We start from the raw sequence: 27,529 nt of genomic DNA, 5'->3' as shown, positions 1-27,529 counted from the left end.
GGGATGAGTGGAGATCGCTCAGGTATGCATCTGGGGATTCTGTCCTATTTCTTTAGCTAGCTCTTTAACAGTAAAAATGGAAAAGAACAACAGGCTAGGCTTCATGCCTTCTTACTTGTCGCTCCCCGTCTTCGTGGAGGAACGACACAGGACCCTGCGCTGTTCTTTTGTCTGCTCGGCCCTCCCCGGGTTTGCTGCTGGTTCTTCCCGGGTTGGCTACCGTCCCTTCCACCTCCGTGGAAGGGCGGTTCCCCCTGCCACTTTCCCCACTTCCGCGGGGGAGCGGCACACCGCCGGCCGGCTCTCTCGGGGGCTGCACAGGTGTTCCTTCAGATAGATGTTCCTGGTGCATGTTGTCTCTCTCCTCCTTTATAGTCCTCTTCCACCAATCCCAACTCTGCTACCCACACGCCGAGTACGCTGCTCTCCTCCAATCAGGAGCAAGATCAGCTCCTGCAGCTCAGTCAATCAAATTGGCGAGAGGCAGCTGCGTAGAAGTTGTTACTCCCTTCTCAGCGCCATATTGTGGGAGAGCAGATGCATAGAATAAGTCTTAATTCCAGTAACTTAGTCTAGTCCGAGTTGCTCCCCACACTTACTCTTGTCTTATATACCTTGAATTGAAAAATAAAACAGAGGTCATGATTGTGTAGGCATCTAATTCACACTCCAAATGATTTCCTGAAAGGCCCCAGATGGTTCATTCTGGGTGTTCTCAGGTGGATAAACATGAAAGTAAGAAAAAAAAATAACAAAGACAGAACAGCAACACATTATAAGGGAAATTGCCATGATCTAATATCTGAGGATATTAAATCAAACATTTGAAGGGCTGTCATGTGGGGAAGGGATTACTTCTGTCCTGGGGAGATGAACTGAAAGAAGAACCAATAAAGAGAAGTTACAAGCATGAGCCGTGGAACTCAGTTAGGAAACTGCGTTGTTTTATTTTGTCCCCTGCCCCCATCTCTCAGACTCTTCCAAGGTTAAAGGGGATCCTTCGGGAGACTCGGTTTCCCAGTGTTGGATGGTCACTCAAAGGCATGCTTGCAGGTGTTCTGGTGGTTGGTTGTGCCCTTCAGGATGTGTATCTGACAGCAGTGCTGCATCTCAACAGCTGTTTGGATACTGTGGTGGCAGCCTAGCACACAGACTTCCAAAACGTTTGCCAGTTTACAAGGTTCCTTTGAAGAGAGCTAATCAGGCAAGGGGCATAAGAGCCACAGAGATGAGTAGGCAACCAAGAGCAGGTGCCTTCAACGGTACCTCCTTACCGTGTTAGGAAAGGACAGGTGGGCAGTCACATCCTCTGGCTCTGATGTGCTACAGAAACAGAGGGAAGGTAGCAGAGCCTGGGGGAGAGGTGGGGCAGGCAAGGTGGAGAAGCACTGAAGCAGGCTTTGAAGACTTCCGTTAGAGTCCTGGCTTTGATGTTAGTGCTCACTCCGTTTTGTACATTCATAAACCTGAGAGGTAATGGAGCGAAATATACATTTTGAGATTTAATAATTGTTTACAGCTCTTTGTCTCTTCCATTGAGAAGTAGTATATTTTTTCTTCATACTGTTTGTTGAACTCTTTTCTTAGTGTAGGGTTAATTATATGATCATTAAGTAAGCAGGAAATAGGTCTTTGTGAAAATTAAAAGTGGTAATGGGAGGGAGGAGGAGGAAAGGTTGGAGATTGGGTGGGAGGGAGGGTAGGGGGAGCAGTGTCACTATGTTCCTAAATCTGTATATATGAAATACATGAAACTTGTATAACTTAAATAAAATTTTTAAATTAATATTTAATTACACAAATATTCATAACCACATTCATGGGCTTAAAATCATGCAACTTTTATAGATGAGGCTAAGCCTGTTTTGTTTGGGTCTGTGTCGCCCACGGCAGGGTCTACACAGAAAAGCAAGTTTGTTCACAGATGCACAATGCAGCAGGAAACATGGGACCTGGGTTTGCTTACATTGTTCAGTCATTATGCAGTGTCTTCAGAATGCTTCATTCAGGTAATAATAATGAATGGTGAGTTTGGGAAAGTCTAGAAGAAAATAGGGTAAAAATCTCATCCATCATCCTACTGCAGGAGCATAACATTGGTTACCACTCCTGTTATTCTTTTATTTGTCCCATAAATATTCTTGTCAAAAGTGTTTGTTTGTTTGTCCCTTTTGTCAGAGCGGCCATTTGCTCTCCATTCTAAGTGGCTAAGGCTGTGTGAGCACCAGCTGCAGCTGTGAACCTCATTTCAGTTCTCTAAGTCTTGTAATTAGAGGAAGTCCTAATGAGAAAGCCATCGTTTGGCTGAGATTCTAATTTTCAGTGTTGTTAGGAGCACTCGTTTGTGTCTTGAGGATCCTGTCTTTGGAGTGGGGCCACCAGGGACCCTAATGGACTGGCAGCCAGATGCCATGGGGAGCAGAGGGTGCCAAGTGTGGGTGTTTGATAAATCACCTTCTCAGAGCTCTGAGGTACTGAGTCTGTAAGCGTGTGGTAGGAATAGCGAGGCATTGCACTGTGTCTTCCAACTGGCACAAAAGTGATATCAAGGAAAATAAGAATGTATCTGATAAACTTGACTTCACTAATTGAGGGAAATAAAGATGGGGCAGTATTTTTTTAGTCTTGACAGGGTTGCTAGCTGACTACTCAGGAAAGAAAAATACAGACCTCAAGCTCTTCATCTTATACTTAGCCTCAAGATCGAGTCCAGAGGCCAGGGCATTGTGTTGGAACCTGCATTCAGATCCTGGCTCTGCCATATCCTACTGTGGGACTTTAGTCAAATCACTTCACTTTTATATGCCTCTGTTTTCTCATCCATAAAAAGGGAGTGATACAGTAGCTACTGTCACAGTGTAGTTGTAAAATTTAAGGTGCTACTGTATTAGTTTCTGTTTAGAATTTTATCTGGGGGCCGGCAATGTGGTGTAGTGGTTTCAGCTACTACCTCCAACCCTGGCATCCCATATGGGCACTGGTTTGAGTCTCGGCTGCTCTGCTTCCAATCCAGCTCCCTGCTGGTGTGCCTGGGAAAGCAGCAGAGGATGGCACAAGTCCTTGGGCCCCTGCTTCCGCATGAGAGACCTAGAGGAAGCTCTTGGCTCCTGGTTTTGGACTGGGCCAACTCTGGCTATTGTGTCCATTTGAGGAGTGAACCAGCAGATGGAAGATCTGTCTCTATCTCCCTATCTCTTTCTGTAACTCTGCCTTTCAGAAAAATAAATCTTTCTTTTTTTAAAAAAAATTTATTTATTTGAGAGGTAGTGTTACAAACAGACGGAGAGACAGAGAGAGAGAGAGAGAGAGAGAGAGAGAATCTTCCTCTCTCAACAACCGCAGCTACGCCAGGAGCCAGGAGCTTTTTCTGAGTCTCCCACGCTGGTGCAGGGCCCCAAGCCCAAGGCCGTCTTCTGAGCCACAGCAGAGAGCTGGATTGGAAGAGGAGGAGCTGGCACTAGAACCAGTGCCCATATGGGATGCAGGCACTGCAGATAGAGGATTAACCTATTGTGCCACAGTGCCAGGCCCAGAAAAATAGCTTAAAAATAATTTTATCTGGCACAAACCAAGTTCCTTATGCTTGTTAAAATTATCATTATGCTTTAAAATATTAAAAAACATTAGGAGCCGGCGCTATGGCATAGGGGGTAAAGCTGTTGCCTGCAGTGCCAGCATCCCATATGGGAGCCGGTTTGAGTCCCAGCTGCTCCACTTCTGATCCAGCTCTCTGCTATGGTCTGTGAAAGCAGTTGAAGATGGTCCAAGTCCTTAGGCCCCTAACCCATGTGGGAGACCCGGAAAATGGCCTTGGAAGCCATCGGGGGAGTGAACCAGTGGTTGGAGGACCTCTCTCTCTCTCTGTCTCTCTGTCTCTCTGCCTCTGCCTCTCTGTAACTTTGCTTTTAAATAAATAAATAAATCTTTAAAAGGAGAAAAGATTAAAAACATTTAGCATTTTTATTTAAAGAAACCATAAAACAACCAGGAGGGATTATTAGCTAATATTCAGGTGATCTTAAGATTGGGAAGGGCTCTGTAAGCATGCCATTATTGTAGGATTCTTTGAGGGATTGACATATTCGGTTATATACACACTGAAATCTATATTATGTAGGTTAACAAAGCAAAGCCTCAATAGTTACACAATTAAAAATAAAAGTCACAATAAATAGCTGTAATGTGTCTGACAGATGAAAAGTTAGTATGCTTTAAACTCAGATTGATGGGATATCAAAGACTTGCTTTGGAATTATTACAGTTGTCATTAGTTCATGTTCAAAATGATGCATCTACATAATTATGGGAGTATGTATATTTATGTGTATTTTTCCTGGATTATGCCGTAAACTATTTAAGTAAGCTTACAGCATTGCAAAAAATACAAAATAGAAAATGTTAAAACCAAGAAAAAATAAGGAAACATGGGAACAGTTCTGAGAGGACTGGCTGAGTCCTGACCCAGCTGCGTTTGAAGGTGTAACTTGGACAGCCAGCGCAGTTACATAACCTAGTGTCGTCAGCCCCAGTGATGATAATTACTTAAGGGAAGCACAGGCATCTTTGGTACTGAGAACAGAAAAAAAATCTTTCTCCTCGGAGTCTGGAGAAGAGGCACTGTGTCGTGAATAGCAGTCTTGACAGTATTTTGCTGCTGCTGCTGATGCATTTCGAAGTCTTGGTCTAGGCAGGGGGCAGTAAGGTGCGGCCTCAGAGTTGAGGACGCTGACCCTGTGACACCACTCACAGGCACGTGAGGGTGAGGCGCAGGCTTCTTGTCCTCAGATGCTTCCCCAGCCCTCCGGTGCCCTCTGTGTGGTGACTCTCTAGGTCACAGATCCCAGGCCCTGTGCCAGTTGGCATCCAGCTGGGATCCACCAATGGGAGACTGGAGGGTGAATGCAAGGAATAAACCACCTCACCTTGGGGTGCTGCTTTAGCGGCCACTTCCCATGATCGGGTCTACTGGAGGGCCAGCTTCTACCAGGTGACCTTGGCTCCTGGACTCATTAATAATTAATAAATTGATTATCATCATTGATTACCTCCTTCCTTTGCAGCTCAGGTGTGGGAGCATCTCCCCAACGTTGTCTAATCTTTGGATGCCTCAGTGTTCCCTTTGGACTTCTCCACTCCTCTGTCCCCCATGTTGTCATTACTTGAAGTGCTTTCTGTCTTTGTGGTTGACACATCTGATTTCAGCTGATCTTGCTGGATTCTGGGTGCTAGTACAGCATCTCACTTACTCATCTGTGAAAAAAAAAAAAAAACGAATGAGAAGCTTGAAGACTGGCTTCACCATCAAGTCTTTGCTCATGGAGGGTGCATTATTCATTTTATTTTTTTTATTTTTTATTTATTTTTATTTGACAGGTAGACTTATAGACAGTGAGAGAGGGACAGAGAGAAAGGTCTTCCTTCCGTTGGTTCACTCCCCTAACGGCTGCTACGGCCGGTGCTGCACTGATCCGAAGCCAGGAGCCGGGTGCTTCCTCCCAGTCTCCCATGCGGGTGCAGGGATCCAAGCACTTGGGCCATTCTCCACTGCCCTCCCGGGCCACAGCAGAGAGCTAGACTGGAAGAGGAGCAACTGGGACTAGTACCCGGCGCCCCATCCGGGACTAGAACCTGGGGTGCCAGCGCCGCAGGTGGAGGATTAACCAAGTGAGTCACGGCGCCGGCCACATTATTCATTTTAAAGTTGTTTTCTCTCTTTCTCTCTCTCTTTTTTTTTTTTTTTTTTGACAGGCAGAGTGGACAGTGAGAGAGAGAGACAGAGAGAAAGGTCTTCCTTTTCCGTTGGTTCACCCTCCAATGGCCGCCGCGGCCAGCGCATCGCGCTGATCTGAAGGCAGGAGCCAGGTGCTTCTCCTGGTCTCCCATGGGGTGCAGGGCCCAAGGACTTGGGCCATCCTCCACTGCACTCCCTGGCCACAGCAGAGAGCTGGCCTGGAAGAGGGGCAACCGGGACAGAATCTGGTGCCCTGACCGGGACTAGAACCCGGTGTGCCGGCGCCGCAAGGCGGAGGATTAGCCTATTGAGCTGCGGCGCCGGCCAAAGTTGTTCTCTCTTGTGACTTGTTGCATCTTCTCCAAAAGGCTGCCTTTGTGAGACTGAGCCTTGCCAACAAACCTGTGGTCCTGGGCCTCTACATTCCAGAGCTCATCAAGGCAATTTCCAGGCAGACTGCAGAGTTAGAATCTCTGGAACATCCATTTGCACTGAGCACAGTTATGTAAAACTTCCCTGTCATGGAGAATTACCATTTAGATTGAAGAAATGTAATTCATGTGTTTCAGTAATTTATTTTTGAGAAACTTATGACCTGAGAGATGTAACATAATTGGAACATTTTGGTTCTCTGTTTTGTAAAAATTGCTTCCATCTCTATATTAATAAAAATAAGCATATAAATAATACCTCAAAAGACATATAAATGTCACTTTGCAAACCCCTTTCATGCTGTGGCCAGCCTGTTCAGAATAGTATTCATAAGCAACCTCTTGCAATAAGTATCCTGCCCCTATTTTCCCACCTGCCAAGCCCCTGAGCCAGGCTTTGCTTTTTGTCTCAAGACTTACGAAAGCTAACCTCCCTGCAAATGTCTTTAAAAATCACCTACATATTTTTATATGTAGGTTCTACCAATTCGTTAGAATATGGAAGCAGCCCTATCATGGCCATTATTATTCTTTTAAATACTTTTTTAAAAAAATCTGTTCTGGTTGTATTATGCTTTATGCTGATGGCAAGTACTTCATTCAGGCAGTTCTTTTGCTCATATAATGCAAACTGTTTTCTTTAGTTACAAATACATGACACACACATAAAATACTCATATCTTTAGATAGAAATGAATGTAAAAAGTTAAGCTACATATATTAGAAGATTAGTTCACACTAGAAATTGCTTAATTTATTGTAATTTAAAAGTTACTTTTATGATTATTAAATGCATAATGAAACATCATACTTATTGGTTTACCAGTTCAGAGCATTTTTTTTTTTTATAAAACATTGTCATGAGAGTTTTTATACATATAGTCATTGCTGAGTTTTAGACTGTTGCCTTAGGAACATAGATGATTTCTCAGTGTTTGTACTATGCAGATTATATTTACTATCAAATATAAATGAAGATTGTATTATTAAGTGTATTACCATTTTAAAGTGTAACACAGAACTCCCAGTATCAATATAGTTACCAGCTAAGAGCAGGGACTTTGTTGTTGTCAGGCCTGAATTTGAATTTCATTGCAAGCCAGGTATGCAACCTTGGTTCTTTCTGTTTTTTTTTTTTTTTTTTTTTTAGATTTATTTATTTTATTTGAAAGTCAGAGTTACACAGAGAGAGGAGAGGCAGAGACAGAGAGAGAGAGAGAGAGAGAGAGAGAGAGGTCTCCCATCCTCTGGTTCACTCCCCAAATGGCCACAACGGCCGGAGTTGCGCCGATCTGAAGCCAGGAGCCAGGAGCTTCCTCCTGTCTCCCATGTGGGTGCAGGGGCCCAAGGACTTGGGCCATCCTCTACTGGTTTCCCCAGCCATAGCAGAGAGCTGGAATGGGAGTGGAGCAGCCAGGACTAGAACCAGTGCCCATGAGGGATGGCAGCATTTCAGGCCAGGGCATTAACCCACTGCACCACAGCACCAGCCCCAACCTTGGTTCTTTCTAAGCATTAGTTTCTGCATAGTTCACTAATAATATCTGTTTTACCCTTTGTTTAGAGCTATGCTGTCCAGTACGATACCTACTAGCTATGTGTGATCACTTAAGGTATGGCTGTGGGGCTGGCATTGAGTTAACAGTGGGTTGAGCTGCTGCCTAGGATGCTGTAATCCCATATTGGAGTGCTGGTTTGTGTCTTGGCTACTCCACTTTTGATCCAGCTCCCTGTGCGCTTGGAAAGGCAGTGAAAGATTGCCTAAGTGCTTGGGCCCCTGCCACCCATGTGGGAGACCCAGATAGAGCTCTAGGCTCCTGACTTCAGTTTGGCCAGCCCTGACCATTGTGGCCAGTCGGGGAGTTAACAAGTAGATGGAATATTCTGTCTTTGTCTCTCTGTAATTGCTTCTCAAATAAATAAATATATAATATATTAAAAAGACGTATGACTAGTCAAATTGAGATGTGCTCTTCAGTGCTAATTTGTACTTGACTCAGAAAACTGAGTGCCAAAAATGATATAAACATCTCATAATGATTTCTACATTGCTGGCACATTAAAGTGATATTATTTTGTAAATATCATGTTAAATAAAATATATTACTAAAAGTAATCTTAGCTTTTCATTTTATATGTAGCTATTAGAAAATTTAAAATTCTATGTAAATATGTTCACATGCATATATATATATATATATGTATGTTATTGTTACCTACCCTGTTGTGATTGGGATTTATTTTAATATGCTAGAGGAACTGCCAAAGAACTATTAAGAAGATTGCCAAAACATTGTCTTAATACTGTAGGAGGTTGGAAGCAACCTCAGTGTTTGTCAACAGAGGAATGATCCTATCAATTGGGGTCTATTCATGTAGCAAATATTATGTAATGATTAAAACTTAGATGCTCAACCATGTGCTGAGTATAGAATTCATATGATCTAATCTTAAGGAAGGTATGATTCTATAATGTAAATTGATCAACAAATCAGTGATTGCATTTAAGAAAACAGGGAAAAATGCTAATAGTGGTTTTGTTGCTGGTTGTTGACCTTAAGAGGCTTTTGTGTTCTGTAGACTTTGTTTTCTATAATTGAGATTTTTATATCTAAACCAGAATTGTTCCTAATAATTTGAGATTGTTTTTATTATTTTTAAATAATGATATATTAAAAGTATCTATATTAATGCTCCTTCCAAGATGTTTTAAAATCATGGCTGTTGTATAAATCTTTCACTCAAATTATTGACCAAACCCCTCTAAGAAAAAGAACATGGGGCTCATTGTTTTAGAAGTTCAGGCCCCTGGATTCAAATCCCAACTGTATCGTTTTTTCCATTATATGTCCTCCTTTTTGAAAAAAATTTATGTATTTATTTTCATTTATTTAACACACACACCACATACCTCTTATCCATTGGTTTACTCCCCAAAGGCCTACGAAAGCCAGGGTTGGCCAAGCTGAATCTGGGAGCCGAGAACTCAGTCCAGGTCTCCCATGTGAGTGGCAGGTACTCAAGTACTTGAGCCATCTCCTGCTGCCTCCTAGGGTGTGCAGCAGCAGGAAGCTGACCTCAGAAGAGAAGCCAGGGCTCGAGTCCAAGGACACTGTTATGGAATGAGGGTATCCCAAGTGGTGTCTGTACCACCGTGCCAGATGCCCACCCTGGTTGCAAGACTTTGGGGAAGTTACTTACCTCAGATTTTGTAGAGTTCATAGCTTCCTGGGAAAAGTGGTGTGAGCGCTTACCATGAAATGAAAATACTTTGGTCAAAATCATTGGTGTCTGGTCTAGAAAGTTCTCAATTAGTATTTAATAATAAACAAATGAAAAGGAGTTGATTGAAAAGGTCTTATGCCCTAGAGTAGAGATTGGTTGTTCTTTGGGGCATTGATATGTGTAATTAACCAGCTGCACTGGGTGAGCCATCCATGCTGTCACTCATTCATTCATAATTCAGTATCTAACAGGTATCTAATATGTATGGTGATAGTCCTGGCAAAATCTCTTTCTAATCTCCTTGAAATAGAAAGTGTATTTTAAATCAAATAGGAGGACATAGCATGCTTAACAATTGGTTCCTCAATTGGATGCCAGTGTAGTTGACTCCAGGGTGCTGCCACTAAATCCAGATATTGATTATTCTTAGAAAGAATTTAGACATTCAAGTCATCTGAATCTGAGATTAATTATGGCTTTAAATTCTGTTTCAAGAGTGAAGGTTTTACCCTTAAAAGAAAGGAGAAGAGTAGCTGTTCTTTGCTTATTTTTCTTGCATTGTTTTGTTTGTTTATTCCCTTTGCTGCAGGATTCTTACAATGGCAAAAAACAAATCTATGCTACTTTGATTCTTCCTCTTTTTCTCTTACCCTCAATTCCTGTTCATCTCCACAATCCCTTCCTATCTTTTTCTCCTTTTCATAATCAAATCATGATTACTTTGAGTATTTTTTTTCCAAGCACAGTATTACCCCCCAGGTCCATTGTGAGTCTTGACACCTCTTCATTACTTAAGAAGCCTTTTTGCTTGCCATGGATTTGCCACTTGAATGGAGTGTGAGACCTTCAGGTCTTCCTTTGCATTTCCCCTTCTCTACTTTGCCGGTAAGAGACAATACATATTTATGAATTAGCAGTTCCAGTTTGATGCTGTCATAGTATTATATGACATCATCCATATGCATGATAATTAATTGATTTAGTTAGGAAAGGAAACCACAGAGCAGTCAGCTTGGTCTCATTGTATCAGATAACTTTCTAACATTGCCAGACCCTCAGTGATGGCTTTTTTGCTTGAATGTCAAGGTGTATTGGAAAGAAATTGAAAGACTTTTGCTTAGGATTAGACAGAAAGATAATTTCCCTTCTATTTGGAAAGGTTGTTCTGTGCTTATCTTGCTGACTTCTTTTTTTTTTCTTTTCTTTTTTTTTAATTTGACAGAGTTAGACAGTGAGAGAGACAAAGAGAAAGGTCTTCCTTTCGTTGGTTCATCATCCAAATGGCTGCCATGACCAGCGCACTGCACCGATTCAAAGCCAGGCGCCAGGGGCTTCCTCCTGGTCTCCCATGTGAGCGCAGGGGCCCAAGCACTTGGGCCATCCTCCACTGCCTTCCTGGGCCACAGCAGAGAGCTGGGCTGAAAGAGGAGCAACCAGGACTAGAACCTGGTGCCCATATGGGGTATCAGCGCCGCAGGTGGAGGATTAACCAAGTGAGCCACGGCGCTGTCCCCCATCTGGCTGACTGCTTTCATCTTGTTCTTTTAGCATTAGTTTTCCATCCATGGAATGACTTTCTTTTCCTTTCTCAACTTAGTTTCCACCCATTTCTCTTGCCTACCTTATTTTCTACTCCAGTTTCTCAGCCAAAGTATTTCCTGTCTAGCAAAGGCTTTTGCCTTGGTAACTTGGGCTGCTATTGTAACAAATCCAAGATCAAGATGCCTGTAAATTTTGCGTCTGATGAGAGCCCTGTTCCTGGTTGTAGACAGTTGCCTTCTTGCTGTGTCCTCTCATGGCAGACAGAGCAAGCTCCCTATCTTTTCCTCTTCTTAGAAGGGTGTTAATCCCATCATATGCCTGCACCCTTATGAACTCATCAAAACCTAATTTTGCAAGGCTCCAACTATGAGCACTAGTGATTAAGGAGACACAAATATCAGTTTTTGCACTTCGCTTCGTCTGAGCCAAAAGTAGTAACCCTTCTTTCCTCCTTTAAGGCCTACTCATATGCTAGTCACCCAGTTCTGTGGATTTATCTGCTGTGTTTCCCTATACATGTAATTAGCTCAGTGATACCTGTGTTTTTCCTTCTTCCTTTCTCTCTCTTGCTCTCGCTCTGTTTCTCTTGCTAGCAGAATGCTTGCCAAAATTACTATTCCTTACTATATCTTACTCCTTACTATAGCTTGACAGAGTCAATGACTAACTCATGATAAACTTATGTTTTGTTCCTTCCTGGACTGTCACATACACCACGAAGAAGTCAGAGCTTTACTTTCTGAATACTTGGACTGTGTAACACACCACTCCAAAACTTAGTGGCTGAAAATATCAAATCCTTTATCATTCTTCAACATTTCATGGGTCATATGGGGAGTTCTGGTGGTCTGGGCTGTCTTGCTGCTGAGGGTACAGGTGTCTTCCCAGCACTAGTATTCTAGAATGGCCAGTTGATTTGTGGCTGATTTGTTATTGGCTGGGGTGGTGGGGATGACTTGACTGTGTGTTCCATCACCCAATGAACTATCCTCGGTTTGTCCATGGGAAAATGGGTCCACAGTTCTCAAGGAAAAGAAGTAAGATGATACTGAGCAGGGGCTTTTCAAGCCTCAACTTATATATAGCTCACTAAATTCTCATTGACTACAGCAAATCACAAGTTCAAGTTCAGGATGGAGAGGTAGTTTTCACCTCTTCATGGGAGAAAGCACACGGTCACATTGCTAAGCAGAGTGCATACAGGAGAGGAAAGATTTTTGTGGGCATTTTTGTAGTCAGAATATTCTAATTAATAGAATTCCAAAGGAAACAGAAGTGTGTGGACATACATGTTATCAAATTGTTTTTGTATTTTGAATGGGCTTGTAATAACCTAAGCAAGTCCTTGCTAAATGATCCCAGCCAGCAACAGCCATCCATGCAGTCTCTTGACTAGAGATAATCAAGAAACTCAGCATGGGAAGCAAGGTTATTGAAAGCACAGGCCTGCATTTCTTATCCCCACTCTGTCACGTTCAAGTGTGACATTGGGCCTCGATTTTCTAGTCTGTAAAATGGACTAATAATGATCCCTACCCTATAGGATATTTGTGAGGTTGAAGTGAAATAAAGCACGTAATACTGTTCTTGGTACAGTTAAATGAGATGTTCCCATTTGTCTGTCAGAGGAGGTGGAACTTCCATTTCTTTTATTTAATATGATGCAAGGACCCTGCAGAGCATCTGATCCTGTTGTCCGTGTTGGCCAACTTAGCGTGTTGCTGGGATCCAAGGCTTCCCATTCCATGAGCAAATCCAGTGCAGCTGAAACCACAAGTCTGGCTTTCTTCCAGAACATTTGGTAGAAGCAAATTTCCCACCCTAAAAATTATACTTGCACCTCCTTGTCTTTGTCTCTATTCACCTCGCAGGAGTGAGCTGTAAATTGGGCAGGCCCTTGACTATCTGTTGTTTACTGTTGTCATAATTGAGAGCTGAGCTGGGCACCTGATCATGATTTTAGTAGGATGCCTGCTGGGTTTGCCCACGGGCCACATGACAAAATGCTGGCAGCTGGCAAGCCGCATACCTTGTGCCCACTAAGAACCCAAGGAGGCTGGGAAACACATGCATCGTGCATTTTGCCAACGTGAACATAGAAAGGGCATGTCCTGTGCAGTGTTCATTTTCCATTAAACAAAGCGTGCGTGGATTCAGGATCTGTGTAATTTCTTTACATCTCCCTGTTTCCTGCTTGGAGTGCGGCTGGCAGGATAAATTAAGGAGAATGACTACAGAGGGAAACATGTGAAATAAGCTGGTCTGTATCACACATAGGTGCCAATTCTGAACACAGTGAGCACTGTTATTTTCTTTCATTATACGAGATACCTTTTCCCCAGGTGGACTGGCCAGACTCGCTGGAGTCCAGTGTGCCTGCAGGATGTGTCACAGCACTGACGCCGACACGCACCAGGGCCTTTTTAAGGCAACTTTATTGAAGATGTGAAAATTGTTACATAACATGTTGTTTTGCATCTCTTAACCTACAACCGTTCCTTTAAAAGAACCCACTCATGTCTTTCTCAACCAGATGCTTACTAACAACCTCCTGCCTCCTTCCCATCATTCCTCTCTTCCCACCGCCCCACCAACTAAAAATAGCATTAACCAAAGAGTTTAAAATGTTTCCTCAGTCACAAGAAAGTGGCGTTGGGGGTAGCTCCTGTCCAGATAGGTTTCAGCTCTGTGAGGAAGCCAACGTGCAGCTTCCAGCTAGGCTCCTCACTGCAGAACTAACCTGCTGACAACCAGTCTCTGTCCTGGAGATCCCAGGCAGCAGTTTTTGGCCAGGTGTACCCTACCTGTGTTAATCAGATGTGAGTAATGCAAAGGTCCTCACATCCCAGGTAGCCCCAAACCACCCGTGCACACAGCTGTCAGCTGGTTCGTGTCCCAGCTGTTCCCATCCTGCTCTCTGCTATGGCCTGGGAAAACAGTGGAGGACCCTGCACCTACAAGGGAGACCCAGAGGAAGCTCCTGGCTTCTGGCTCCTGGGTTCGGATCAGTGCAGCTCTTGCCATTGCAGCCATTTGGGGAGTGAACTGATGTGTGGAAGACTCTCTCTCTCTCTCTGCCTCTGCCTCTGCCTCTCTGTAACTCTGCCTTTCAAATGAATAAATAAATCTTTTTTAAAAAGTAAAATAAAATAGAATAAAAAAGTTGTATCTTCTTGAAACGTCCTCAGCATGGATTCAAGAGAAAGGCAGTGCAAACAGGAGCACGTAAGAGATGGCCTAGTCAATAAACAGTTGACACTTGCAGTCCGGGGAGTGGTGTAGTGAGTTAAGCCGTGGCCTGCAATGCTGGTATCCCCTATGGGTGCTGGTTCACGTCTCCGCTGTTCCACTTCTGGTGTAGTTCCCTGATAATGGGAGACCCAGATGAAGCTCCTGGCTCCTGGCTCTGGCCTGGCCAAGTCCTGGTCATTGCAGTTATTTGGGGAATGAACCAGCTGACAGAAGATCTCTCTGTCTCCTCTTTCTTTGTAGCTCTGCCTTTCAAATAATAAATAAAACTTTTTTACAAAGCATGACACTTAGTATGTGCTGTTCAAACTTCTGTTAATTTCTATGGAGATCATATTTCTGTTCCAGGTTCTATGAGACAGCAATTCACATGGCAAAGCTTTCACCTTTGAGGAACTTCTAATGGAGTGGTGGGACTTAATAAGGAAACAACTACATATGTAATGTAGTGGTGACAAGTGATAGTTGCCATGAAGAAAAATAAAGCAGAGCAAGGGAACAGAGTGAAGGGAGGGAGGGAGGTGAGGACTGGTAGCTTTGGGATCCGCAAGGAGGGAAGGCCTACACTTCCGGGAATGGAAAGTTCCTACCTGTACTTCCAGGGAAGAAAAGTCCTTGTCAAGGTCCCCGTGGGTGCCTAAAGGTCAACCAATGAGGATCAGACCCGCGTCAACCTTTAACCCCCATGCCCTGAATCTATAAAAGGAGCCCTCCCAATCTCTGACGCACGACTTCCCCGGCCCCCGCTCTGTTGCTCTGTTGGGACCGGGGAACCTCGCCGGGAGCGGAACCCCAATAAAAGCCTGTGAATTAACTGATTCGTCTGCCTGGGAAGATCTGTTACGCACCGGACACCTTGCAAGGACAACACGCTTTCTCCTTTACCCAACCCCCTCTCTTTCCCCTTCTGCCCCCGACTCTCTCCAGGTCATCCTGCAGATGAAGGGCAGGGCTGATTCACAGCAGAACATCTTCCTTGACTCCTGGCTCAGGTTGAGTGAGGCACCCTCCTGATACCTGGCATGGGAGCCTGTGAGACACGTGTGGGTGTACACCTGTCACATTTCTGAATCCCAGCCTAAGCCATGAGCTCTGAAGGCTAGGACTAGGTCTCATTTGTGTTTCATTCTCTTACCCCTATCAGTTAGTGTGCAGTGAGAGCTGTGTGTGTAGTGAGAGCTGTGTGTGCAGTGAGAGCAGGTTGTCTAATGGCAGTAAAAGGTATATAATGTGCACATCAGTGCTTCTGTTAGTGCTAAGGGGTGGGGAACCTTTTTTCTGCCCAGAACCATTTGGATATTTGTAACATTCACAGACCATATGAATTATCAGCTTAAAAATTACCCTGTTATAGATGTATTGAATTTTAAGTCCTGCCTCCAGTTTCCTTGGCAGAGCCAGACCAAATGATTTCGCAGTTCTTATGTTGACCATGGACTGGACGTTCCCCACCACTGTGTGGACCAAAAGATAGGAGGAATTAGATCAAATGTTTTCTTAAATATTGGTAGGTCCTTTTCAAATTTAAGTTTCATTCAACAACTTTTGTCCCTAATTTCCAAAGTATATGTGCCTTGTACAAGATTTGGAAAATGCTAAAATTGTAACCAAAAAAATACTAGCACCCACAGTTCTATCCCTGTTGGCTATCATTGCATAGCCCCCCATCTTTTTGTCTGACCTATCAATCTCTGCCATCTCCATTTATCTGCTTATCATCTGTCTATATCTGTCTAAATCTGACTGTATCATCTATTTACCAGTCTATATTTCTGTATCAATGTCTCTGACATCTGTATCTAAATCTATTTCTATCATGTATCCCTCTATGTCTAACCTCTATCAATAATCATCTATTTGCCATGGTAATTTTCTTGTTGTCTTATAACTTTTCCCATAAATCAAATAATGTGAACATTTTCTTCTGTTTTTGAAGATTCTGGACATGAATTTATTACTATGAGGTGTGGCATCTTGTATTAGAATGTTCTTGAAAACCTAATTCATGGGAATTCTTTGAGCACAGGGCTGCAGTTAAGTTCCTCTAGAAGGGATTCGTGTTTGTCAAGACCAGGCCCTTGGAGACACCATCAGCCAGGGGAACTATTGATCCATCAACTTGAGACTCCTTTACATTAAATATCCACTTGAAGTTTCATTCGATGACACCAAATACTGGGACTGTGGGTCATACTGTGCTCACCACTGCAAGGAATGTGTTTCCTTCCATTTACAAGGTCAACACAGGTAATTTTTCTTACGAACAACTGCTGGCAACAGGTCGAGTTCTAATTCACTGACAGTGGTCATGTAACCCTTTGGGCAAAATCCCAGCCTTGTGCAGGGAAGATGAGGGGCGTGGGTCTCTGGGCAAGCTCCCCACCCTGAATTAGCCCTGCTGAGGCTTCATGTTTGGTCGGTGTAACTAATGCAGCTGTCAGAACACAGGCAGAGGCCCTCAGGCTAACGCATCCCAGACCATTCTTCATGACCCTCTGGAGTGCCTTACCTTTTTGCAGTGTATCAATACATTGAAAACAATGCTTGTTTTATTTTGTCTAGAAAACTGGAGTGGGAGGAATGGTTTATATTTCGGTGTGAAATATGAGAAATTGCCAGTATGTATTTAGCTAATTTCCTCTTCCTGACCATGTGTCTCTACTATTTTCTATCATGAGTAAAGTCCTCAAGGGCATCCTTGGAGAGACATCCTTGGGCCATCTCTCTGATGAGTTCCTTAGAGTATTCATTGGAGGAGAATTTCTGGGTTAATGAGTATAGACATTTTAAAGGATTTTGATAGATCCTGCCAAACTATACTCTAGACAGACTGAATCAGATTACATCCCCCTATGCTCTTTTATTCATTTGAGGCCTCTAGAGAACTTGACTGTGAATTCTTCTGAGACTAGTGGGAATGCCCATGGAATTATTTAGGTCTCAGATGTATTTAGTTATCTGCCAAGCACTGGAGTCCACCAGCCATCATCAGTGACACAAATCCAAGCTCCCTCTTGGCTTCAAAGGGAAAAAGGCTTGGATGGCCCTGATGACGATTCCCAGAATGAGGATCTGTGCATCTTCCTGGTGTCGGAAGCCAATCCCAGGCAGGTACGTGAAGTAGAGGAGTCTGGGCAGTGGATTGCTATGCAGCAGAAAGGACCCAGCCTAGCCCACTGGTTACCACCAGCTCCAGTGCCTTATGAGAAGTGCTGCTTTGGGAGGCAGAACCTAGTGATGCCTGGAGAACCTGACTCTGGTTGTAACTTTACTGATGAGCTCAATACTCTTTTGATAACTCAACTGAAACCTATTAAACTAGGGGTGGGGAACATCTGGCCCGTGGGCTATATAAGGCCTGCAAAATCATTTGGTCTGGCCCTACCCAGGCAATTGCAGGTGGGATTCAAAATTCAATAAATCTATAGCAGGCTAATTTTTAAATTGACAGTTTTGTATAGATGCCAGCTTCACAATTTATATATTTCAATCCACACCTGTTGGAGTCCAATAAGATGACATGTGTGGACCCTCAGCAACCTGCTTTAAGATACAGATTTTGTTCTGTGACTTATGTATGTTTTCATATGTGCTTTCAAACTGCAGATAGGTTACCTGCACCACCTTAGCTTCAGGATGGGCACATTGGAACAGTGGCCACCAGTGGCCCTACACGTGAGCCAGGACCTGTCAGGAAGCAGATGTCTCAGAGGCTTTAGTGGTTGGACTTTTTAGTGGTTGGACTGTTTGCAGAAGGGAGAATCAGCAGTATGTTGAGGCCAGCAACAACACGAGAAGCTGAAAGTACTCCGGGGCCTGAGAAGGCAAGGGGAGAAGATGATACAGCTGGACCCGTGAGAGCTGGAGTCATAAAGAGGGTTCCCCAGGCAGAGATACGGGACCTGGGCACTGCCAGAAACAGATTGAAGCAGGGATGGAGCAGGGCCTGGCCTTTCCTCTCCTGGTGCCTCCACAGGCCCCCTGGAAGTTAGGAGCTCAGAGAGCCTGGGGGAAGCAGGACAAGGGGTGAGTCCTGCCAGGCATAGGGAAGAGCAGAGGTGTTAGTTAGGGTGGCAGAAAGTCCAGTGTTCACTCTAGAAGCTCTCAGTGTCAGTGTGCTACACAGGTGGTTTCATTTAAATAGTTGCCACTTGATCAGAGAGTGATGGAGGAGAGGAGAGGGAGGAAAGCTTTAGCTTACCCTAGGCAGAGCTGGCTCCGCAACCTTCTCTGAAGCCCTTCTTCCTCTTATTGGAGTCAGGTTTCTATTGAATTGTTAACATGGGGGAATCAGTGATGCTGACATGTGCATCCCACTCACCTGAGCTGCACCCGACAGGAATTGTGATGGAGGGATTCTCTTTGGGAAGGGGTGGTTGGTCTCCAGGACCCCACGTGAGCTATGGGTCCCTAACCAGATAAGGAAAGGAGACTCACTGAGCCCTGGGGATTTGTTCCAGTGGCACAGCTTGTGCTTGGCCAGACCACAACATCTGATTGTCAGTTTATGTTGCTAAGACATGGCTCACTTATGAATGTTGGGAAGATGGGTATCAAATGAAGATAATGACTTCTTGGGAAGAAGCCTAAGGGTTTGCCTGCATCTGAGCCAGTTCTGCTGCTGTCAGAATGATCTGTGCAAACCTGATGCCTCAGGGGCTTACTGCGTGCCCCGTTGCCAGCCAGCTGAGGAGCTCTGGGTCAGAAGTGCAAGGGCTCCCTAGGTCCAGAGCTCCGTACTGCTCCCCAAAGTGCATTTGATACAGATCACTCTTACAAGATACTCCTATGACAAAAGGGTTCCACGGCCAAAACTAAATTAGAAAACAATGTATTCTGTATTCTCCCCTGTGGAGAAATGTACTTGGCATGTTATGGCTGAATGAAATCATCTGGTTTCCTGGATAATTTTGTTTTTAGAGTGAATTACTTAAATTTGCATTTATCTTTTATCTTGCCAACTAGTGATGTAACCCTTTGGTTTTGCCCTTAACACCCAATAGCATGCACGTCCAGGCCATGTTCAGAGAGAAAGGGCTTTCTTTCTGTTGTGCATGCACACTTGGGAATCTTCAGGCACAATGCAGGCAGCACTCTCTTCATTCCATAATGGTTGGTCCATAACACGTCACAAGCAGTCTCTCTGGGATGTGTAGCCATCTCTCTCCCTTTCTCTCTCTCTCTGGGATGTGTAGCCATCTCTCTCCCTTTCTCTCTCTCTCTTTCTTTCTCTCTCTCTCTCTCTCTCTCTCACACACACACACACACACACACACACACACACACATCCATGCCTCCCACATGATCTTGCCTTCCTTAGTTTTTCCCCCAGGGCCAGATCTTTGGACTTTGAGCTTTTGAGATGCTGGACATCCCTTGATGCTTCAGCTGTTCAGGTTCTTTTCTTTAAAATTAATTAATTAGTTAATTATATTTGAAACACACACACACACACACACACACACACACACACACACACGGCATTATCACCTCTCTGATGGTTCACTCCCTAAGTGCTGACAACAGCTGGGGCTGGCCAAGCCAAAGCCAGGAGCCAGAAACTCAGTTTTGGTCTCCCGGGTGGTAGCAGGGTCTAAACTACTTAAATCATCACGTGCTGACTCTCAGAGTGCACATTAGCAGGAAGCAGGACTTTAACGTACAGCCAGGACTCAAACCCAGGCACTCCTTTGTTGGGGGCTGGCATCTTAACCACTGTGCCAAAGAACCACCTCACCCCTTCTGATTCTGCAGAGAGACTTCTACAAAATGAAACTTTCTCCTGCTAATATTGCACATTTTTTACAGCATAACGTAAGTGTATTTTATGCTATCAAAGTCTGCGGTGGAATTTGGAATAAATGGTGAGGAAGGAAAGGCAAAAGGAAAGAAGATGACTAGGAGAGAAAACCTTCACTTTTCACAATCACAAGTTGAGAGAAAACAATAGCTTATTTATATTTGCAGATGCTCAGCTTGGAGCAGATGTGGTGCCTTGCTCCTGGCCAAGTGCTGAGTGCACCTTTGCTTGCTGATTGCTTATTAGGTTTTGGCAGAAGCAGCAAGGATGGGTTCAGGTTAATGATACTGTGCTATGACATGCAGACTTTTGGGTTAAAGCCTTTTTCAGATTTTATGTAAATGATCACCACAGTACATTTGACATAGAGATTTGCTCTTATTTACAAGTATGATTGCTCCATGTTGGAACCTCTTGCTTGCAATCTGAGTGGCTTGCAACTGAAACATTGGTTCTGAAATTCAAAACCTGATGCAGCTTATCTGGTTTCAGTTGATCCACGTGAAAGGGCAGGATCGTTCTTCAGGATATTTATCTTTTTGGGTCATGGACAGGAACACTTCGTGGGTGCTACTGTGTCATTTATTTGAAATTGTAGAATGCCATTGAACTAAAAACTTGAGTTTAATTCACATATTTTGGGCAAAAATGTGTGACTAGTCACAATGATTCCACTTCCTGTGGAACAGTCTGCAGCATTATCTTTTTTGTAATGATTTTTTAATGATAGCTTCATTAAAATGTAAATTAAACTACACGTAACTAGAACCCAGTCCATCATCCAGAACACTTAACCATTTGGAAAATTTTCATCCTTCTGCCTTTAGGGAGTGAGAGCAACACTACACCAAGTCACACATTCATTTTTCATAACCAGCATTCAGAGTATATCCTGTGATCACAACAGCTTCCAACGGATCGTCTGGGCTTTGTCTACATCACATGTCCAGGGTCATGGCTTCTGTTCTTTCATTTCCCTGTGGAACTCAGCATTGAGTTTGCAATTCAGCGCAAGATTCCTACACTTTAACACACAGAAGAATTGCCTGGAATCTTGTTGAAGTGCAGGTTCTGCTGTGGGATAGGTCTCGGGATTCTGCACTTCTTGCAAGCCCCTGGTGAGGCTGATGCCGCCATTGTGAAGACCTACTTTGAGTGACAGGGATTAGAGGGGGAATTGTAAATAGGATAATAGACCTTCATCAAATAAAGGATCAATTATAGTTATATGTACTTATACAATAATATGTTCATCAAGATGACCAATTCATTCTTGGATATATACAGGAACAAAATTTGAGAATGTTTTCTTTGTTTAGGTAACCTGGACATTTTATTGGTTTGACTACAGTGTACTCTTTTATCATTTTGGCTAAATATTTGATACCATCAATTATGACTAACAGTAGAATGGAAAGAACCAACATTTTATAAAGCAAGCAGGTTTGAGTCTTTTAAACAGAAGACAGAGGAATACTTACATGTTATTTCATATCAGCAGGTATGCAGCTGGTGTCTGGTGAACCTAAAGTCATTATTTCAGGAGAATGCAGTCTGTGGAGATAGTTTTTGTCCTAGAAATATTGTCAGTGCATGATTTTTTCTACCTGGTTTCTGTCTTACAGCCTCCATGCTTAATACCAAGACCCCACAGGGGACTAGGTTTCCTCATAGACGTAGGGTGAGGCTGAGTTAGTTGTTTATTGTTTCCTTTTACTAAACTCAGGATTTACTAGGTGTTAAGGTCAAAGTTTTTCTTTTTTTAAATTTTATTTAGGGTATAGAAATTTCATTAATTTCATATATACAGATTTAGGAGCATAGTGATTCTTCCTCCCCTCCCCTCCCTATGTTCCTAAATCTGCTCCCACCCTTCTTCCTCTCTCTCCTGTTCCTACTCATAACTTTTACAAAGATCTATTTTCAGTTTACTTTATACTCATAAGATTAACCCTGTAGTAAGTAAAGAGTTCAACAAATAGTATGAAGGGGAAGGAAAAACACTGTTCCTCAACAGTAGAGACAAAGGCTGTAAGCAATCATTGAATCTCAAAATGTTAGAGGTAACTCTTCACATTCTTAGTTTCATAAAAAGTTTGACTTCTTGTCTATAAATACAGCTTTGGAGTGCAGTGTAGTAGCTTTTATGTATTCTTTTCCAAAAATTGTGTTTTTTGGACATATTTTACATTTCCATATAAATTTTAGAATTAGCATATCAGTTTCTTCAAGGGAGCCTACTGGAATTTTGGTTGTGATTGCCTTGAAATCTCAAAGGTGGAAAATCAGCATCTTAACAATAGTGATGAAACAGTTGTTCGTGAACTCTTATGATAAAATTCTTGCAATCATTAAAAAGGAAAAACAACTTCTACCCTTTCAAATGCATTCAATGGGAGGCCCCAAACTACTAACCACCTTTGAATGATAATTATCCTTTGACAATTGCAGGGCTTATGCTTCTTCAAAGTGTCCTAGTTGGCAAAAAAAAACCCCATTGTTGGGGGATTAGTATACTCAGACTTGCTGATCACACAAATTGTTTCCAGTGGGCTGGATTGTACAGCTTTGGTGTTAGACCATGTCTACCCTGGGCCACAGCTGAAGCACTCTTTTAGAAGTGGAATGGCTTTCATTCATTATTTCTCATAGTTGAGAGGTAAAACACAGTAGTGACGTTTGAGCTGGGAATTTTGAGACCCAGATTCTATTCCAGAATGCCCTGTGAGTAGGAGACTAGGGAGGGATGGTGAAACTGGCGACAGTGAGGAAGAATGGGGGTGTTTTACCCCCATGTCTGAAGAGGAAGGGAAGGAGCTGGTCTCAAAGCATCAGAAAGGAAACATAACTGTTGTGAGGCCACCTAACAGTGCTGGGAATGAGGCTGCTACTCGTGGTGTTAGCTGAGCCAGGGGACCATGCCCCCCTCTCCCTCTGGCTCCACCTCCCTGTCTTCTCCTGCTGGTGTTTCAGGACCATGGCAGGTGCATTCTGTAGAGGTCAGCTTCCTGTAGCACTTAGCGGAGTAGGGCATGGATCTGGATGGGCAAATGGGGAGATCGCACCGAGAAGTGTCTGCCTGTGTTTACAGATGGTGTGAGTAACTAGTGAAAACTAGTGAAATGCTCTTCCGGAGCTCTGTTCACTTACGCATGTGCACTATAGGAGTATCACTCAGCATCTGCGGAATAGTTACCTTCTTCCTACCCTTCTATCTTATGGCAGTTCTGCTTCTAAAATTTTTCTTTTTCTTTTTCTTTCTTTTCTTTTTTTTTTTTTTTTTTTTTTTTTTTGAGACAGACACAGAGAAAGAGAGAACCATTATCATTCCTCCAGTGACCACAACGACTCGGGTTAGGCCAGACTGAAGCCAGAAGCTGGGAACTCAAGCAGGTGTCCCGTGTGAGTGACATGAATCTAAGTAGGCAGGCATCCATGTTAAAATCGATTAGGTTTGTGAGCTGGAAGACCACGCCTTTGCCATGCCTCTGTGTGACCTCACACCCTACCTGATACCTTCACCAGGGCTCTGTGTGACCTCATGCTCCTACCTGGCCACACCTGAGTGCCCTCTGGCCAATCAGGTTAATTAGCCACTTCCCTTTGGAAGTGAGTTAAAAGCCTGGGACATGGGGTGTCGGCCTCTTTTCTTTTCCCTGGCCACTAGTCAATAGGGGGCTGGCTGCAGCCATGCACCCCCAGGGCGCGTGGCCTTCGGGCCACCCGCCCTAGGCTTCCTGGCCTAGATGCTCTTCCACATGGCTGGTTCCTGGTACTCGGTATGAACCCAGATTTACCTCTCTCCTATAAGTAAAGCTCTCACTCTCCTATGATTTCTTTCACTGAATAAAAGCTTAAAATGTACCATGCTGCCTTGATTATTTATGCTTGTATTTAGAATTCTTTTCTAAATATTAGGCAAGAACCCTCTCAGCCTTATTAATATTGGGGATTTATTTATAAGCATATGGTGATATCGTATGTCACCCCAAATTTTATAACATATGTGGCACCCCAGATAGGACTTCTGGGGAATTTTAAGGGGCCACATTTTTGTATATGTTTTAGGGGATCATTTCCAATATCAAATCCAGCCACTCGAATCATCACCACTGCCTCCCAGGGTCTGCATTAGTAGAATACTGGAGTCACAAGTGGAGCCAGGAATCTAACTCAGTTATCCAGTGTAGAACCCGGGCATCCTAACCTGTGGCTTAACCACTAGGCAAAATGCTAAAACATCTCCCTAAAGTATTTACAAATAGCAAATGATACAGTATGATGATGTAGTCCAAAGAGTGGGTCTCCTACAAAACTGGATTTAATAGATCTGTTCTTCAGTAATTCACCTCGTGCTAATCAGATGTAAAATAGCTGAAGACAACTAAAAGTCAAGGCATAAATCAAAGTACAGAAATGTGTCAAAAAATAATTAGTGCTTCTTGATTTCCTGTTCATGAATCAAATCATTCATCCATCCATTCACTGATTTGTGCCAATAGCCCACGGCTGAACAGTATATTTTCAGCTCCGAGTCCACTGGGGAAGGAGGCTGGGCGGGGACTCAGGGCCCTTAGCCAGAGGAGAAGCATCTGTGTGGGGCCTTCTGTAGCTCTGTGTTCAAGGGCCCGAGAAGTTTATGAAGGCACTCAGGGCTCCTTCCTGAGCCCAGATCTTTTGTTTATTTTTATTATTATTATTATTTTTATGAATATAGGCACATGAACAAACTGAACAGAAAATACCGTGTAGAGCCCTGAGTTAGGAGTTGTTTCAGGAGAAAGTGTGCTTTGGCTTTTCAGTCTATTAGCAATCTTTGACTTTTTTCCTAAACTTTTGTTCCAACTTGCAGTTTGTGTAGATATATGTAAGTGTTTTAGAAGCAGGCCGGTGCTGTGGCTCACTTGGCTGATCCTCCACCTGCGGTGCTGGCACCCCGGGTTCTAGTCCCGGTCAGGGCGCCAGATTCTGTCCCGGTTGCTCCTCTTCCAGTCCAGCTCTCTGCTGTGACCCAGGAAGGCAGTGGAGCATGGCCCAAGTGCTTGGGCCCTGCACCCGCATGGGAGACCAGGAGGAAGCGCCTGGCTCCTGGCTTCAGATCAGTGCAGCGTGCCGGCTGCAGCACCCCAGCCATAGCGGCCATTTTGGGGGTGAACCAACGAAAAAAGGAAGAAAGGAAGACCTTTCTCTCTGTCTCTCTCTCTCACAGTCTAACTCTGCTTGTCCAAAAAAAAAAAAAAAAAAAAGGTTTTAGAAGCAGATTATTTTTATTTTTGAATCAATCAGTGTTAGACAACTCATCAGTGAAATTGGCTTTGGGATCACACCCTGTTGGATCCATCTGAAATCTATGCTAATTGTGATCCCTGGCATTTGGGGTGTAAGCATGGCTTTTGAGGGAGCATTTAAAGGCCATGCAATTTTGGTGCTCCTCCAGATTGAGATTAAACAGATTATCTCCCAACCTCCCAATCTGGGATCCAGAGACCTTTATTTTCTTTTTTTATATTTATTTTTAATTTGTGTTTGTCTCATAAATACAACATTATGTACATAGTAAATCTTCCCACCATGCCCACCCTCCCACCCATTCTCCTCCCCATTCTTACTCCCTTCGTACTCTGACTCTTATTTTATCCAATAAAGAGAAATAGAAAATAAGAAAGAAAAAGAAAAAAAGAAAAAAGTGAATAAAAAGCTTAAGTGTTCCTCAACTGTCTGTACAAGGGTTGATTTATATTATTGCTTCTCAAAGGTGATTTTGCTTTTTTTCCCCCTCTTCCTCTTTTCCCTTCCCTCCTCCCCCTTCTTTCCTTTTAGAAACTTAATTTTCTTTAAAGAAGAACCCACAGATGTCACTTCTTTTGTGAGCTCTGGACATAACTATAACTAATGAGACATAGTAATAGCCTCCTTTTAATATACTAAAAGGAAGTGATTCTTGAGAACAACTTTTACTATTAAGTTTCACAGTACAACTCTTTGGGGATAGAGGTCCTACATTGGAAGTTAGTGCACAGTGACACTTGTGTATTGTGTAACAAAAAACACTCTTAATTATGACATCAGTAATCGCCCAAGGCTCTTGATCTTTCTCAGGTATGGAAGCCTTTTGGATCCACAAGGTCAACAGAGTCATAAGCAAAGTGGAAATTCTCCTCTCCCTTTAGAGAAAAGTGTATCATTCTTTATTGGCCTCTTCTTTCCTCTGGGGTCTTGCCAATAGGGATCCTTTGTGGAAGATGTCTTTTGCAAGAGTGTCTTGGCTTTCCAGCCTGACTGGAGTGCCTGGAAGGCTGATTCCGAGGTTGGAGTTCTGCCTAACGCAGTTGTACTTCTATGAGTCTGCTGAGTGGACTGCTTCACATGTTGGAGCCTTCTCTCCTATTTAATTTTATTATTGTTTCCATACACTTAGTCCTATTTATATGATCACTTGTTCACTGGATCCTATCTATATGGTTACTATAGTACTTAATCCTATCCATTTGGTCTTTATAATACTTAAGCTGCTGGATTTTGGTGAAAGGTGTCAGGTAAAGGTCTTACTTCATGATTCTGTGTGTGGCGATCCAGTTTTCCCAGCACCATTTGTTGAAGAGACTGTCCTTGCTCTAGGGGTTGATTTTAGCTCCTTTGCTGAAAATTAGTTGGTTGTAGATATTTGGGTTGATTTCGGATGTTTCTATTCTGTCCCATCAATCTATCCATCTGTTTTTGTACTAGTCCCAGGCTGTTTTGATTATAACTGCCCTGTAGTGTATCTTGAAATCTGGTATTGTGATGCCTCCAGCTTTGTTTTTGTTCTAGAATATTGCTTTAGTTATTTGGGATCTCTTGTGTTTCCAAATGAAATTCAACATCATTTTCTCTATATCTGAGAAGAATGTCTGGTATTTTGATGGGTATTGCATTGAATCTGTAAAATGCTTTCACCAGTATTGACATTTTGTTGGTATTGATTCTTCCAATCCATTAACATGGAAGATTTTTTAATTTTTTTGTGTCTTCTTCTATTTCTTTCTTTAGTGTTTTATAATTCTCATCATAGAGGTTTTGACATTTGGTTAGATTTATTCCAAGGTATTTGATTTTTTTGGTGGCTATTACTAATGGGATTGATCTTAGAAGCTCTTTCTCAGCTGTGGCATTGTCTGCATAAACTCTTCTATGAGTTACAATAGTCTCTTAGTGGAGTCTTTTGGCTCCCCTATGTATAGGATCATGTTATCTGCAAATAGGGATAGTTTGATGTCCTCCTTCCCAATTTGTATCCCTTTGATTTCTTTTTCTTGTCTAATGGCTCTGGCTAAAACTTCCAGGAATATATTGAAAAACAGTAGTAGGAGTCGGCACCCTTGTCTGGTTCCACAACTCAGTGGGAATCCTTCTAACATTTGCCCATTCAATAGGACACTGGTTGTGGGTTTGTCATATGTTGCTTTGATTGTGTTGAGAAATTTTCCTTATATTCCCAATTTACTGAAGGTTTTCATCATGAAGATGTGTTGTATTTTATCACATACTTTGTCTGTATCTATTAAGATAATC

The 27,529-nt window shown here is 43.1% G+C and overlaps 1 protein-coding gene across 9 annotated transcripts in view; it reads left to right on the top strand.

The window, feature by feature from the left end:
- AMPH (amphiphysin) overlaps positions 1–27,529 on the top strand; it is a 225,320-nt gene that overhangs the window by 54,744 nt on the left and 143,047 nt on the right. Inside the window, exon 2 of one of the 9 annotated variants that reach the window (XM_070059746.1) lies at positions 23,279–23,380. The exons of the other annotated variants lie outside the window; for them this stretch is intronic. The gene's annotated coding sequence lies outside the window, so the exon portion shown is untranslated. The remainder of the gene's footprint in view (positions 1–23,278; positions 23,381–27,529) is intronic. 9 annotated transcript variants of the gene reach the window in all.

The sequence above is a fragment of the Oryctolagus cuniculus genome, chromosome 16 (genome assembly GCF_964237555.1).
Source record: "Oryctolagus cuniculus chromosome 16, mOryCun1.1, whole genome shotgun sequence".
Lineage (NCBI taxonomy): Eukaryota > Metazoa > Chordata > Mammalia > Lagomorpha > Leporidae > Oryctolagus > Oryctolagus cuniculus.
Note: the sequence above shows the minus strand (reverse complement) of the source record. Positions and strands in the feature narration are given on the sequence as shown.